The sequence below is a fragment of the Paramormyrops kingsleyae genome, chromosome 21, assembly GCF_048594095.1.
Source record: "Paramormyrops kingsleyae isolate MSU_618 chromosome 21, PKINGS_0.4, whole genome shotgun sequence".
Lineage (NCBI taxonomy): Eukaryota > Metazoa > Chordata > Actinopteri > Osteoglossiformes > Mormyridae > Paramormyrops > Paramormyrops kingsleyae.
Window position 1 is genome coordinate 12,271,914 of NC_132817.1, and position 15,054 is coordinate 12,286,967.

The 15,054-nt window shown below is 42.5% G+C and overlaps 2 long non-coding RNA genes across 2 annotated transcripts; both read right to left on the reverse strand.

Annotated features, from left to right (window-relative positions):
- Positions 1–3,183: 3,183 nt before the first annotated feature.
- Positions 3,184–9,079, reverse strand: LOC140581492 (uncharacterized). The gene is made up of 3 exons (XR_011984571.1): positions 9,069–9,079; positions 3,822–3,889; positions 3,184–3,416 (listed from the first exon to the last, which is right to left on the reverse strand). It is a non-coding gene; the product is annotated as an uncharacterized lncRNA (long non-coding RNA).
- Positions 9,080–13,169: 4,090 nt separating this feature from the next.
- LOC140581491 (uncharacterized) lies at positions 13,170–14,998 on the reverse strand. The gene is made up of 3 exons (XR_011984570.1): positions 13,703–14,998; positions 13,470–13,567; positions 13,170–13,347 (listed from the first exon to the last, which is right to left on the reverse strand). It is a non-coding gene; the product is annotated as an uncharacterized lncRNA (long non-coding RNA).
- Positions 14,999–15,054: the final 56 nt, after the last annotated feature.

The window sequence follows — 15,054 nt, forward strand, 5'->3', positions numbered from 1 at the left end:
TCATGGCTGAATTCTCACTCAGCTTGCTTCTTTACCAAATAATGCAGAAATCTGGAGAGTAGAGGCACCCGAGGAGTCAAGAAAAACACCAGCCTCCCTGCGGTTTTCTCTCGCTCTGGTCGGCCGTTAATCTGAGACACATTCTTGTCACAGTGGTTGGCAGTCTAGCATTATACAATTATCATATTACAGTAAGCTCAGTATCTCACCTGCCAATATACCTAAAGGGCGCCCCCCTCAGGAATCTCAAAGAATTGATTATCATCACCTATCCCCACAGAAAGACTTCTTCACTATGCCCCTCATGCAGTTAGGTAATGTCAGGAAACGTTCAATGTTTACAGAACTGACAGTGTCAGTTAAGAGTGTGAGCTCTCTGACAGAAGACGTGTGGTGCTTACGTTCCGTTCAGCTTCACGGAAAAGGGAGTCTGTGGGATTTAGGGCTGTGTGGTTTCGCTCTTGGTGTAGGACCATGGAAAGTATGTTCTAGATGGTGCCAGACCAGCTTTGGAAATACGTTTCAGGGGTGCAGGGTAAATGGATGGTAAAAGTCTCATACTTGCCACATCCCCATTTCTCCGAGGGAACCCAGGTACCTCTGGAAATGCAGGAGATCCAGCAGAACCTGGACACCCTTCTGAGTAAACCTGATTCCCCCGGAGAATTTCAAAACTGCGAAGCCAGAACGCGTAAAAGCCAAATCATTGATGTAGCAATGCAGCTAAACCAAGGAATATTTATAACATTAATAGAAAAAAACTGCCAAAAAAGCATAACAAGAAATGCATTAAGAGGAGATGTGCAAAACGCATAATATACTGAGCGCATTGAGTCAGTGGGATAAACAGAACAGATGTTGCCATTTGTGACCATTCTGAATCATTTCTTGTAATAAAGCAGACAGTTCCCTTCCATTAATATTTAAGGTGGCCGCATACTTCAAATGAAAATCGACAGGATCAACATCGTTTTAGGAATACGGTGATCAGGCGCATCACCTGTCTAAGGCGTCCTAGGCAGCCTTCTTCATTTGTTCTGACCCCACCCACTGCTCATGATTGGCTGACATAAATGTGACGCTGCTGGGTTGGTCAGCAGGACATACCGGCATGTTTTGCACCACACCACACACGTCTGCAAATAATGTAAATCAGGGGTAGGGAAACCTGATCCCGGAGTGCTGGGATCCAGCAGGTTTTCCATCCTACCTGGTCTCTGAGGAACCACAGTTGATCTCAGGCAGATAGTAACTCATCAGGTAGGACAGAAAACCTGCTGGACACCGGCACTGCAGGATCAGGATTTCCTACCCTTGGTGTAAATTGATGTGTATTCATGTGTTTATGTTGTACATAGTTAATGTGTAATGTTTGCTGTGGAATGTGTGTGTTTTGTTAACATGCAAATGTGAGTGTTGTGTAAATTACTGGCTTCCCTGTCAGTGCCGCTGATAGTATAACACCAGCGGTGTCCAATCTTATCCAAAAAGGGCCATTAGGTATGAGGGTTTTTGCTGCTACTCCCTAATTAGACTACTAATTAGAGGACTGATTGGCAGACGAGTCTTCACAGCTGGGATTGAACAACTGACCTAAAGGTTCTGCATACACACTGGTTCTTTGTGGATAAAATTGGCCACCTCTATATTAGACCAATAGTGGCTAATTAATAAATAATTAATAAAGAGAGCAATTTCCATTTTAAACGAACTGTTATCTCCCTTATTAAAATGACTCACACACTTACCACAAATTGCATGTTTATTTGCGCTCTGTATGTGGGTCTGCTGTATCGAAAACATTCAGCACTCCCTGGGGTTGTGGCATGACACAGAACAAACATCTGACAGATTGTTCTCGCCAACGTGTTATATTTTATTTTGTCTGGACGTTATTCAAAGTGTGTGGTCAATTCACTCCTGTTACTCCTGTCCCCCGAGTGATGTTCACGTCTCTGCAAGCACCCCCCCCCACCCCCGGGTTGTTTGTTCCCCATTCATCCCAGGAAAGCACAAAAGACTGTCTGTAATAGAAACATTATAAGCATTTTCATGGATGACGTTTGTGTCACATGACCTCTGTTGCATTCAGCATTGTGTCAAAGTTCGGCTTTCCAGAAATTATAGTTGCCACATAATCAAATCTTCATTCATTTTACGGATTACTTTGGAGTCCATAAAAATCGTCTAATTATCCCAATAAAATACAAAATAAATATTTACAGGAAGTCATATTTGGATACATAGTTATGAGAAACCAATGCTTCAAACCAGACTTAAAACATCTCACCCAAATATGGATTCTCTCTGCAGTGATGCTTTGATTACCTGGAACCACCTGATGCTGCATTTTTGCTGGTACTAAATGTGAATAAATGATAACTCATGACCTCATAAATCAGCAGGTTTGAATCAGCTTGTAGCTCAAGCATATCTTCACAGGGACATAAAATTGTGCAATACGCAAGTGAATTCTTGTAATAGACCAAAACCTTTCACATTTTAATACTACGTATTGCCAGTGCAATATGTATTGTATACATAAAACCTGAGGTATGCTACTTTATTACATGGTTTTTGGAATCAAAAACATTACAGTGAGTTATAGCCACATGGACTAAAAGCACATGAACAGAGAAGAAACTTCTTAGAGTTTTTTCTGTGACCACCTGAGAGATGAGCTCACAGTTGCATGCTGGGAAGACATGGGGGTATATTCATCTTGGTAAAGTGTTGGCTGAGTAAGACAGCAGGGGCGTACATTCCAATCGTTTAAATTTACAGAAAGCATCTTTGTTTGTGGAGGCACAGATCAGCAGCATAGTAGTTTCAAAAATCCTTTTATCGTGTTTCAGTGGAAGCTAAGGGAGTAAAACATCTTTTGAAATATCCATTAAAACACAGAAATAAACAGCCTTGTCCTCCCGGTAACCTGAGGCTGGATTGCAAAGCAAAATGTCATATATCTTCAGTATCGGAACAGCTTTCGTCTCTGTTCTTATTCCAGATACATTACTTAATTCTCCTTTTAATGATTATGTTCGGCAATTGAAAAAAAGAATTTTAAAAAGGCACCAAAATACTTATAATCATGAGAACGACATGGAGGAACAGGTTAACACTGCTCAGTAAACTTAAAAGTCATGGCAGAGAGGCCTGCTCAGGGGGGGCGCTACGGTGAGATCAAGGAAATGCTAAGGAGGGCATGCCAGAATTTGCCGGAACAGGCGCCCTGGAAGCCAAAGGAACAGTCAGGTGAAACGGCACAAAAGTGTGGAAAACACCTCCATCTTCTCACCAGGGTTCCCTGCTCTCCTGTAGGTCCCTGCGGTCCAGGTGCACCCACAGTATACTTTACATGGTCCACACTATCACTATTAGGCCCCTGCTATAGATTCAATGAGAGGGACAGTCATCTAAAAGAGAGATGTGATCAGAGAAAACAACTTTAGTGGCTTACAGGTCTAGGTCCAGTGGTGCAAGCAAGAGCTCGACCCAATCAAACACTCTGAATAGTTTATTACTGATCCTGATCACTCAGGGTCACTAAGGTCACTCAGGATCATTCAGGATCGGCACGTGGAAGCCAGGTGAGTATAACTGTAGGTTATATAAGTATCTAGGTGTGACAGGTGATTTTTCTTCCTTCCTATGAGTAGTGAATATTTGCTGCAGTCTGTAATATATTTATAAGCTGGTCACCTTCCCATAATCTCACTGTAAATGAAATGTTTTTATGTTGAGCTGCATTAGCCAAGAACTCCTGCCCTCGAATGACTTTTTCTCAGTTTACGGCCGAGAGGCTAGAGCTGATTGATTACCTGAAGGGTTTCACCTGGTAGGCGTCATGCCCTGGGTCCCCACGGACCCCTCGCTCTTCATTAGGCCCCTGGGAAGCACAAACATTGGGCTTTATAGAACTATATTTCTAGTAGTAAGTATGAGATTTATGGCAGTAATGACCCCCCCCCCCCCCCACCCATGTTCAGCGCCACGTGGTGCAGATCAAAAGACCAGTCCTAAGTTTCACCAATCCTAAGATTTTGTCCTCTCCTTGAGAGAACGCTGGCAAACCTAAACAAAACATCTCAGTGCTTATATGGCGTGAGAGATTTGCTTTTTGAGTGCGATCAAACGGAATTACAGCTGGTCATGTTGTGAGCTTGTAGGCTTCATCTCTTCTCCAAAGCTCTCCAAAACCTTTTATGACTTTGAACCTCAACTATTCCCAAGTTTGTCAGAAAGGAGTTTATTGCGGAACAGAAGCAGGACTGTAGTCGCATACACGGCCTGAACTCATCTGTTCTCTTATTGATTAGCAATTCTGAGGGGTTCTGGATGACAGTCAGCTGTGTTCCACACAGATTTGTGCCAATCTGTTGAAAACAAGCTTTCAGAGGAATATAAGAGCTACAGGTTTGCCTAAAGGCCTGGGGGTCCTGGGAATGGTCTGTCCTCCCCCAGGGGACTCTGGAAGATCAGAGCATTGTTTGTAGATGCTGTCATGTCGTGTTTGCAACCACACACATTGCATACCATGTTCGATTGAAGTGTTTGATAATTCTGCCTCAGAAAAGCCTCAAGTCTCTTGATACAAGGTGAGTCCATATATTAATGCAGTGACTAGTAATGATAGCAAGTCTACCTCAAAGACTTCTGTCTAATAAAAATGAACAAAAACATATTCGAAGGGCAATATATGTGGTCTGAATTTGTCTTAAGAGGAGTTATCCATCACTTAGACCACACTGCACAGGACAAGCTAAAATATGAGAGTTTGTTTGCACACACAAGCTGTCGGCCTGGTGCAGCCAGATCCTGGACATACAGTAAAATGTCAGATGAATGCAACCCCAGTATCTCATTACAGCCCCACTGGTGCCCAGCTTGGGCCTTGTGGGAACTGACTTTTAATTCTTTCATTCTTAATCCGATTACATCTGAGAGTGACATCACAGCCGAGTTATGAGGAAGTACAGCTAGTGAAATGTAAGCGGACACAAAACAAAGTCAAACAGGGGTCATGTGACTTTGCCCCGCCAAAACACAGCCACCCTCTACCGCCTTACACCAGGGGTCTCCAACTCCGGTCCTGGAGAGCTACTATCCAGTAGGTTTTCTATCCTACTTGGCTTCTGATGAGCCACACCTGGCCCTGGTATTTAACCTGAGAACAGGTGTGGCTCATCAGAAGCCAGGTAGGATTGAAAACCGACTGGATAGTAGCTCTCCAGGACTGGAGTTGGAGACCCCTGCCTTACACTATTATCAACTAAAAACCAATGAACAATTACTTAAAAACTATAGAAATAATAGATACAGGAGCCATGTTGAATGTAGTTTTCCTCAAGGTGCAGGGCGTTACAGGTGGGGGGGATGAGGGGCCGGGGAACCTTGCAGTCCGGGTCTGTCTGAGTAATAATACCCACTGTTAATGCTCAAGTACTGGTTGTACTGGGGAGTTCCCATCCTGAAGTAGCTCGTGTTTTATTTTTTTACCAGTTATAGTCAGCAGGTTTCCATACTTAAAGAAAACAGGTCTGTCCTGCCAAAAATAGGGTATGTTCATTTTCACTGTGAAGTAAAATGGTGTGACAGCATTAAAGTGCACCAAGATTTACTGAATTCGCTAAGGAACATTCCGGCATGTTTTCAGAAGCATTTTCCAAGCTGCAAACAGGGGCTCATTCCAACCAAAAGCCAAATGGAGCCTTTTTTAATGCCAGATGTCTTGAAGTGCAGGCTGCAGTGGCTTTACTGGTGATCAGCGCTGAGTGCGGCAAACCCAGGCTAAGCCTTTATCACGTTTACACATTAACAGCTGGCAGAAAAGGGCCGTCCCTGCTTAATGTCAGCGGGTTTCTCGGGAAATGAGCCGACTAACCAGTTTCTGAGGTAAAGCACGTCGACTTACAGAAGATCGCACTATTCCAGCCCCCCTTCTGCCCCGTGAGCCTATTAATCCCCAAGATGATCCAGAGGCAGAAAGGTTCAGTTTCTCACACCCTGCAGCATGTGCGGCAGCTCGCGGGAGCCAAGGAGATCGGAATACCTCCCTCGAGTGCCACAGCTCTCCATCGACATCGGTGACGAAATGTTATAAACTGCCCATATCTACAAGTTCACATAAAACTTCAATGTGTGGAACGTAAATAATTGTTTCAAAGCACTGCATAAATCGTTTACGTGTGATTCATGAGGTCGGGCTGCCCTAAAATATGCCCGATTGCCGTTTCCAAAGTGACATCAACGTTTGCTAGTTAAATATGTTAAATACATGGCACTTAAAACAAGTTCCAGATTTTTCTCACTTTGTTCGGTTGCCAGTAAAGGGGTTATTTGAGGTATTGCGTAATTTCAAAATTGCACGGGGGATCAATGCTCAACTCTCGTTCTCTTCAAAAAGCTGCCTATCCAGTGCCAACCACAACAAAGGGGGCTTAGCTTTGTACTATCAATCAGACTTAGCGGGTTTACGGAGGGGAAGAAAATAAACTCTGCTTAGCAAAAGCTCGTCATCATACCAGTTGCTGTTTTAAATGCTCTGGGCCGCCCTATTAGCTGTTTGGTGTCCGGAACATGGTGGAATGTTTGTGAACGTCACCCAACTGCTCAAGCTGTGATACGGAACAAAGTAGGAAGGCTGGTTAAAAGAAAACTAATAAAATTCATATTGTAGTCTCAAACTATGAAGAGGAAGATTTTTTATAAATATATGACATTATGCTACTCACATAATATATAAATGTAGAGTGTAGTACTGTAGTATTGTAATATATAGTATAAGAATTCATACACAAGTTTCCATTTTACACACCAGTGTTGGTTTGTTGGCCAGTTTCCCCATATATAATGAATAATCAATTGTAAATCATTACTCTCATGACCTACGTTTTCCCAGCAGAAGACAGAAAGCTGTGAATACTGATCACAACTGTTACACATCCTCTTATTTACCCCTGGGTTTATGTCACGTCACTGGCTACATCTTACGCTTATAAGAATAAAATAGAAGAAGGCCTTTATTGTCATCGTAAAAATTACAATGAAATTACGAGCACTAATCCAGGTGTATTTCTTCAACAAAAAAAGAGAAATACCGATGACACACAACAGTATGGAAAAACAAAAACAGTATCACATCGCTGACTGTTCACCTCCTGTAGTCCAACTGGCCTCTTTACAGAGATCTGTACATTCCCTCGGTCAGTGGGGCTTGGCCGACCGGAATAATGGCCAATTCATGAACTGTAAGTCCTCCAGAAATACCTAATATCCATCCTACCATATTCTAATGGTTTATCCTGGTGAGGATTGTGGGGGGGCCCGGAGCCTATCCTAGGCAGCACAGGGCATAAGGCTGGGGGGCACCCTGGATGGGATGCCAGTCTGTTACAGGGAATACACATGTGCAAGCACGCACACACACATATATATTCACATTTTCGTGGGGACTGTACTTTCTTTTCTATGGGAAAAACTCTAATCCCAACGATGACAGCCTGAACCCCTATCCAGCCCTAACCTTAACCATAAGCAGCCAAACAAAATACAACATTTCTGATTTTTTGATTGCAGTCACAGATTTTTAGAAAATTGAGTTTCTCCTTGTGGAGAGTCTCACTTTGTGGGGATATTTGGTAATATGCCAAATTATCACACACACACACACAGACACACAGACACAATGCCAGTTAATCTAACTGCTGGTTTTGGACTGGAGGAGGAAACCTACAAAAAACGGGTGAATAGAGGCGGGATTCAGACCCCCAGTCCTGGAGGTGTACAACGATAGTGCTACACACTGAATGACATTATTGTTTTTTGGGGTGATTAGGTTTTTAAGTTGGCTGGATAGCTCTGTATTCATATTTTCACATGGCATTTTGGAATCTTATGAATTATGGATATATTGTAAAATTTTCATTACCATTTTCTTAAAAAATATATTAACAAATCAGTGTTAAGTAGGTATAACACAGAGATATTAAAATTGTGGGGTTGCACCCCCCTGGTGGAGCGTGAAGGAACTGCAGAGGGGCACGGGGCAGACCTATTTCAAAACTGCAACTATTAGAAATATTAGAACCAATGTGAACACATTACACCTACACACATTATATGATGCTAAAAATTAAAATGGTATACATCTTACTTTTATGTAATAAATCTTACTGTCATCATTACTATTCTTATTACTATATATATATCGCTTTAATTTTGTTTTTTTTGTTATGAATTATTAATCATTTTCTTCAAATATGCTTATTGATTGGTTTGTATGCTATACAGCAACAATGTGTGTTGCTTTGAAAGTGCTTTATAATGAAGTTGACATTGACAGTACTTGGAGTCAGTGTGTGTGTGTGTGTGTGTCGGGGGCGGATTCAGGACAAATATTAGCCCTGGGGGGCCCATTTTGAATGCCACTGATTAAGTTCTGCTTCACAGTTTAAGTTCTATCGCACTAGAAAATGAGCACTAGATGGCACTGTTGAAAGGCGAATAGAGATCCGCTCTATTACAATTCATAAAAGACGTCCATGAACAAGCAGGTTATTCATCTAAGCCTGCGTCAGCAATACAGCACAGATGAACCATTACCATCCATGTCACCAACATGTCCATGGTCAAAACAATGAAGACTGGCCCATAGTACATTATACTGTGTTTTTAATCTAATACCCAAAACAGCAATCCAAAGCTCTGTGATTTGCAATTTAACAGCAAAAAACTAATGGGCAGCAGGGGGCGTAGTGTTTAAAGACAAGTATTCCAGTTTAAGTTCTGGGATGACACTGCACTGGTACTTTTCACCCTGCACAAAAGCGTATAATATATCTTATATTAAATTATTGCAAGGCTCAAGATACTAAAAACAAACTAATTTTTAACCATGAAAATGTGACCGTATGTGTTTTCTGGGATGTATCACATAAATACCGAAACCATGTAAGATCTATATTCACAAAAGGCAATTAGTCTAACAAAGACTAAGCATATCAATAACCGAAAGGTGACTATCAAGGTTTATGACTGTAACATGAACCATTATTAGTGTTTCCCACCGTTTTGTAACACCAGAACTCATCCGTCATATTTCCATACGAGCCGGCGGAACAATCTGACACTGCAGCGCCTCCCTGGAATCCATGTTTACTTTAACCCCCCTGAAACGGCCCGGCCCATCAGCCCGATGTAGCGGCTTTCCTTATACAGTAAAACCTTGGATTGCGAGTAACATGGTCTGCGAGTGTTTTGGAAGACGAGCACAAATTTTTAATAAATTTTAACTTGACAAATACGACTATTACACATACGCTTTGGCTAGCGTTACGTGACTACAACTGCGCCGATTTTTCTTCTCTCTCTCTCTCACTGTGGGATTGTGGGTAATCGTGTCCCCTGCTCGGTCTCAGTCGGCGTCCCTCACTCGTATAGCCAAAATTTAGTAGGAAAGTGCCATCCAAATAAGGCCGTAGCAGTGTGAGCAATGAATATGTTTGACGACAATGCAAGGTCACATTTCCGCGAAATCGAGAAGGAGACAAAAGCAGCTGTCATTGGATATATTCCTTGTTAAAATTGCAGAAAAAGATTCCAGTGAGCCAACAGATAGCAGTGATTCCGTTAGTTATAGTGAAAGTCGTCCTACAAAATAACCCTCCTCTTCTCCTCTCTCTCGTCTTCCTCACACCATCCACGATTCTTTTCAAAGGTAAAGTGCAGGTTAATTTGGTTTATTTACTTTATATTTTGTGTTAATAATTTTAATATGAATATTTTTGGGTTGTGGAACGAGTCATCTGAGTTTCCATTATTTCTTATGGGAAAATTCGCTTTGATATACGAGTGCTTTGGATTACAAGCATGTTTCCGGAACGAATTATGCTCGCAAACCAAGGTACCACTGTATTATGTGGTGTGCTCTGCTAATCGAATTTAAGAAACATAAAGTTTATACAGATTACTAACTTTTGGGTATCACAAAACGCATCTCATTAATATTTAAGCCACACTACTAATCTTCTCACCAAATTATGGGTGTAAATAAATGTCCGTATAGCACCGAAAAGCTGGCATCTGGCCAAATGCTTTGTCTGTCATCTGAAGCCCTGGTGATTATTGCACATGCGCGATTTAATATCGATATGATATCGCCCAGCCCTATACCAGATTCAAAATGTCGTCGTCTCAATGACTCACTCTGCTGATGTCACAGTAGAAGGAAATGACATCAGTGTCACAGGTACCTTCTCCCTCATTTGACTGTAGCACATCTCGATGGCGGACCTAAATCGTTCTGCCCTCCGTTTCTGGGCCCGGATGGCTTTCTTGAGAGCTTCCTTCTCCCGGGCTGCCTTCTCTGACAGAGCTGTCATCTCCGCCTTCGTAGCCTCCGCTTCCAGCTTCCGTTCGACCATCGCTCTCTCCAGACTCTGCCGGGAGTGGTAGCAGGCTTCACAACCCCACGCTCAGCGAACAGACCACTAAGTACATTATTATAAGCCAGTCTGCGAGCTCTGCTAGTGTGTCAGCACCCCCTGCTGGCCCTCACCCGCAGCTGCACACACAGCCTGTTGTTCTCCGACTCCTTGTTCCGGAGCTGCCCCTGCAGGACAGCGCGGGTGGCATCCACAGACTTCGACAACTGCAGGGCGGTGCCAATGTTTTCCTGCAGGACGCCACGACACACAAATTCAATCATTTTTGGGCCTTGTTTTGTCAGGGTTATAAATAACCTCAAATGGCGGTCTTGCCTTCTGTAGCCGCACCTGTGCTACCCCTCTGGTGACCTGGTACCCTGTATTCCTCCCCTGTTCCTCCCCTTCTCTCCCAGCCTGGTTTTGACCCCTTGTGGTCTGTTTCCTTTTGCCCTTTTGTCTTGTGTTTTGTTGAAATAAAACCTCTTAGTTTTTCCCCCACATCTGCCTTTGCCTCCTTCCTTCCCGAGTCGTGACAGTGTGAAATCGGAATGTCTCATATAGAAAGTCTGTCTCTGCACAGCATCTCACTTGATACTGTGCATCTAAATTTACTTTAAGATCTCGGACTGAATAGTTTCAGGCACAAAGAATTCCCAATAACTGGGCATAAGTACAGTGCTCAAGAAAACTCTCGGGACACTTGCTTAATTCTGTAAAAATGTCACGACTTCATTGGTCAAAATCAAAAGTCCACAAGCAATGTTCGCTGTATCTGCATATACCCTCCACACAGACATTTTCTTGTTAATTAAGTGTAATGATATTTTGATGACTCGTTCTGCTCTGTCTATCCATTTTGCTATTCATAGCAATTGTAGTAACAGAAAGTAGTTGTCGCTTGTATGCCTTTGCAAGGTTGGACTGCATCGTAAACCAGCCTTACTGTCTCACACGAAGACTGTAACTGGGATTTAGTGAAATTGTTTAAAAGTATCAGAAGATAAAGGTAAAGATTACCTAAAGTGGCTCCATGATCCTTGACTTTGCAAAAGGTAAGGGGCTGCAGGTCGCTGGATCCCGGTTCCAAAGTCCTGTGCCACATCGTTGGACTTGGTACTCCAATACTGGTGCTGTGGCGAAGGAGATCGATAACATCCTCGTGCGCAGACGCTGGAGGCTACTGCAGAACAGTAGGGTCTACAGAAGTGCCCAGTTTGTGAATTCTGACCACAGACTTGTTGTTGCTACTCTGAAGATTCAGCTTGAGATTTCCTTTGTAAAATGTAAAGTGCACTATAAATAAAACTTATTATTATTATTATTATTGTGTGTTTGAGAGGTCGTATGTGGTTTTTGTTCTTAATAGAAGTACAGTGTCTGCTCTCCATAAGTGGCATAGTTACAACAAATAACTGAAACAGAATACAGCACCCTACAGGTACTAAGCCCCAGTACACATCTCTAAAGATTACTTGTAGCTTATTTGCCATGCTAATAGAAGCACTTTTGTCTGCCTCTGTAATCTCTAAACAACTGTCTTTTCAGGTCTGCCACAGGAGTGTCCTGTATGCCAGTGTTTCTCAAGCTACTCCTTGGACACTGTGAAGGTCCACAATTTTGCTCTGTACCAGCTCTCAGCACAGCAGAACCAATGTGGACCCATCCGGTGGGCATTTAGGAATGTCACCATGTGCAGTATCAAAAATATTTGATTGGTCTAACCAAATGTTAACATGTTTTCTCGATTAAGTTTAGAAGGGGATAATGTTCTGATTTGTGTCTAATTTTAAGCTATTTTGATTTTCTTATTTCACATATTTGATAGAACATAAGAACCATTCGGCCCATCGAGCTCGCTTGGGGAGAACTTAACTAATAGCTCAGAGTTGTTAAAATCTTATCTAGCTCTGATTTAAAGGAACCCAAGGATTCAGCTTGCACTACGTTATCAGGAAGACTATTCCATACTCTGACTACACGCTGTGTAAAGAAGTGCTTCCTTAAATCCAGTTTGAAATGTTCTCCCGCTAATTTCCACCTATGGCCACGAGTTCTTGTCTTTGAACTAATGCTGAAGTAACTATTTGGTTGAACAGCATCCAAACCTGTTAGAATCTTATAGACCTGGATCATGTCCCCCCTCAGTCTCCTTTGCTTGAGGCTGAACAGATTTAGCTCAGCTAACCTTTCCTCGTATGACATTCCTCTAAGACCAGGAATCATTCTTGTGGCCCTACGCGGCACCTTTTCTAAGGCTGCAATGTCCTTTTTAAGATACTGTATGGTGACCAAACCTGCACACAATATTCTAGGTGAGGCCTCACCAAGGAATTGTATAATCTTAGCATTACCTACCTTGACTTAAACTCCACACACCTGGAGATATACCCCAACATCCTATTGGCCTTTTTTATTGCTTCCCCGCACTGCCGAGAATGAGACATGGAAGCATCAACATACACACCAAGGTCTTTCTCATAGTTTTCATCTAGTTTTCAGTTTCTAGCAGTGTAATCTAATAAACAGGGAAGTAGTAGTATTATATACTTTGATTAGTCTGGTTTTGAGTATGACAAATTATTGTTCAATTTAGACTATACACTAAATGACAAAAAAAATATTATTTCCAACATTTATCTCACATTTTTTTACCTTCCTTTTGAGTACTTAGTAATTACTATGCAGATCAGACTATTTTGCCTGACAACATACCAAAAAAACAACACACCAGAACACCAAAAATTAAGTAATAAGGTTTTATTTAAGAAGTAGTTTTCAGGAATACTTATATGGCAGAACAGCAGCCCAGAGAAAACATTGCTATCAGTCTACGCAAGAAGGTCTTCCTGTGGGGCTGCCTTTGACCGGACTCTTGAATACCTTCTCCATCTGACGGTGATTCATTGACTTTCTTGAATGCCTGTAGTAAACAGAGCCGACAAAATGTGTCACACCTGAGTTAGCTGAACCACAATAACTCCAATTTACCCTGAAAGTAATAAAACAACTCCTTAAAATTAAACCCAGTAGCTTGATACTCACATTTGAGATCCTGGAGAGGAAACGCCTCATGACCCTCCCACGCTCCTCAGCCACTGCTTGAGCAGGGTCTCCCTCAAGATTTGCCTCAGGTCTCACACCTGAAACTCAAAATGCAAGGTGAGTACAGACCTCTGTTACACTTTTCCTTACCTTCTTCTTGAGCTTGGGCCATGGTCACATGCTAGTCACTCTATGGAAAGGTGTGTGATCTGAAGGTGATGCAGCAGGCCTACCTGTCTCAGCTTCTGTGGCTGGGCTGCAGGAATCGCAAGCAGGAGGACTGCCTGCTTCTTTGCACTCGTGCAAAGTCCGGTCCAAGGAGAGAAAATTTTTGGCAATGCTTGTAAGGAAGGCCTGCACAGCAAACTTAGGCTCAGCCGCCGGGTTGATAAGGGCATCTGGTGCAGGGTACTTGATGAAGCACCTTTTTTTGCCTCTATAAATGCTTAACTCGACGCTGCCGGTAACGCCCTCGTGCTCATAGAACAACTCGACCCGGTAAATCACTTTCTTCATTTTGTATATTGTGTTGTTAATGGAACAGAAGCAAGAGCGCATGCAGTTAGTGTTGCTCTGCGAAGATCACCAGACAAGGATGTGACACGAAGTATAGATTCTAGAACTAAAGGTACTGCTTACATAATCCAACTAACCAATAAAGTTTTAGACAATTTTTTTTTTTCAAATTTTAAATCTGACAACACCGAGGTCGATCAAGGCCCCCCTGCTGCGCGCGCACGCACGCGCGCACGTACACGTATATGTGGCGGCGCTGAAACGAGTTTTGAAGTGTGGGTGCAAGAACACAAACTTAAGAGAATTCGACTGTCCCTCACAAAAACTGTAAAGTTTTAGTGGCTAAATTGCGCTTTCTACGACTTTTCAGACAGGAGTAGATTTGTTTGGCTATGCCTAGAAAACAACGTTGTTACCAGTGTGGAGACCGTCAGAGTTTTACCGAGGACAAAAATTCCACCTCCAGCTGCCTGCCCATCTCATCCATTTATGTCACAAAAATTACAGTTTATTGTCTAAGTGAATAGGGTATAGGTTAATTAATTAGGGTGCACGCACCGTCTTTCTCATTCTCATAATGCGTCCATGCCTCCGGGTATAGCCCATTCAAATGTCATGTAGCCTTTTTAGACAGCACAGAATCATTAACCTACTTTAACGCATTTATTTATACAACCACATATTTCCCACATTTTGACATCAGTGATGCAGTAAAGATAGTCTCTTTATTTCTTGACGCCAACCCTCCCCATTAATCCGGGCTTTGGGACGGGCACCTGGTTGAGCTGGCTTGCTCCATTAAGTGGCTGGGTTAGGCTAAACTATATACATATTTACAAAGACTACAATAAAACATCCCGAAATATGTAGTCTAACAAAACGCAGTTTAAAGAAGGTAGCCTACCTGGCGAAATTGCAAACAAAGAAATTAAAAGGCCCATGGCATATAATCGGGCTATATCCAACAAAAAGCAGTTTTTAAGAACGTAGCCTACATGGCTAAATTGAATTACTTTCTGGACCAACATACCCAACAGTCGTCAGACGGACGAGGACTTTAGGCAGCCTT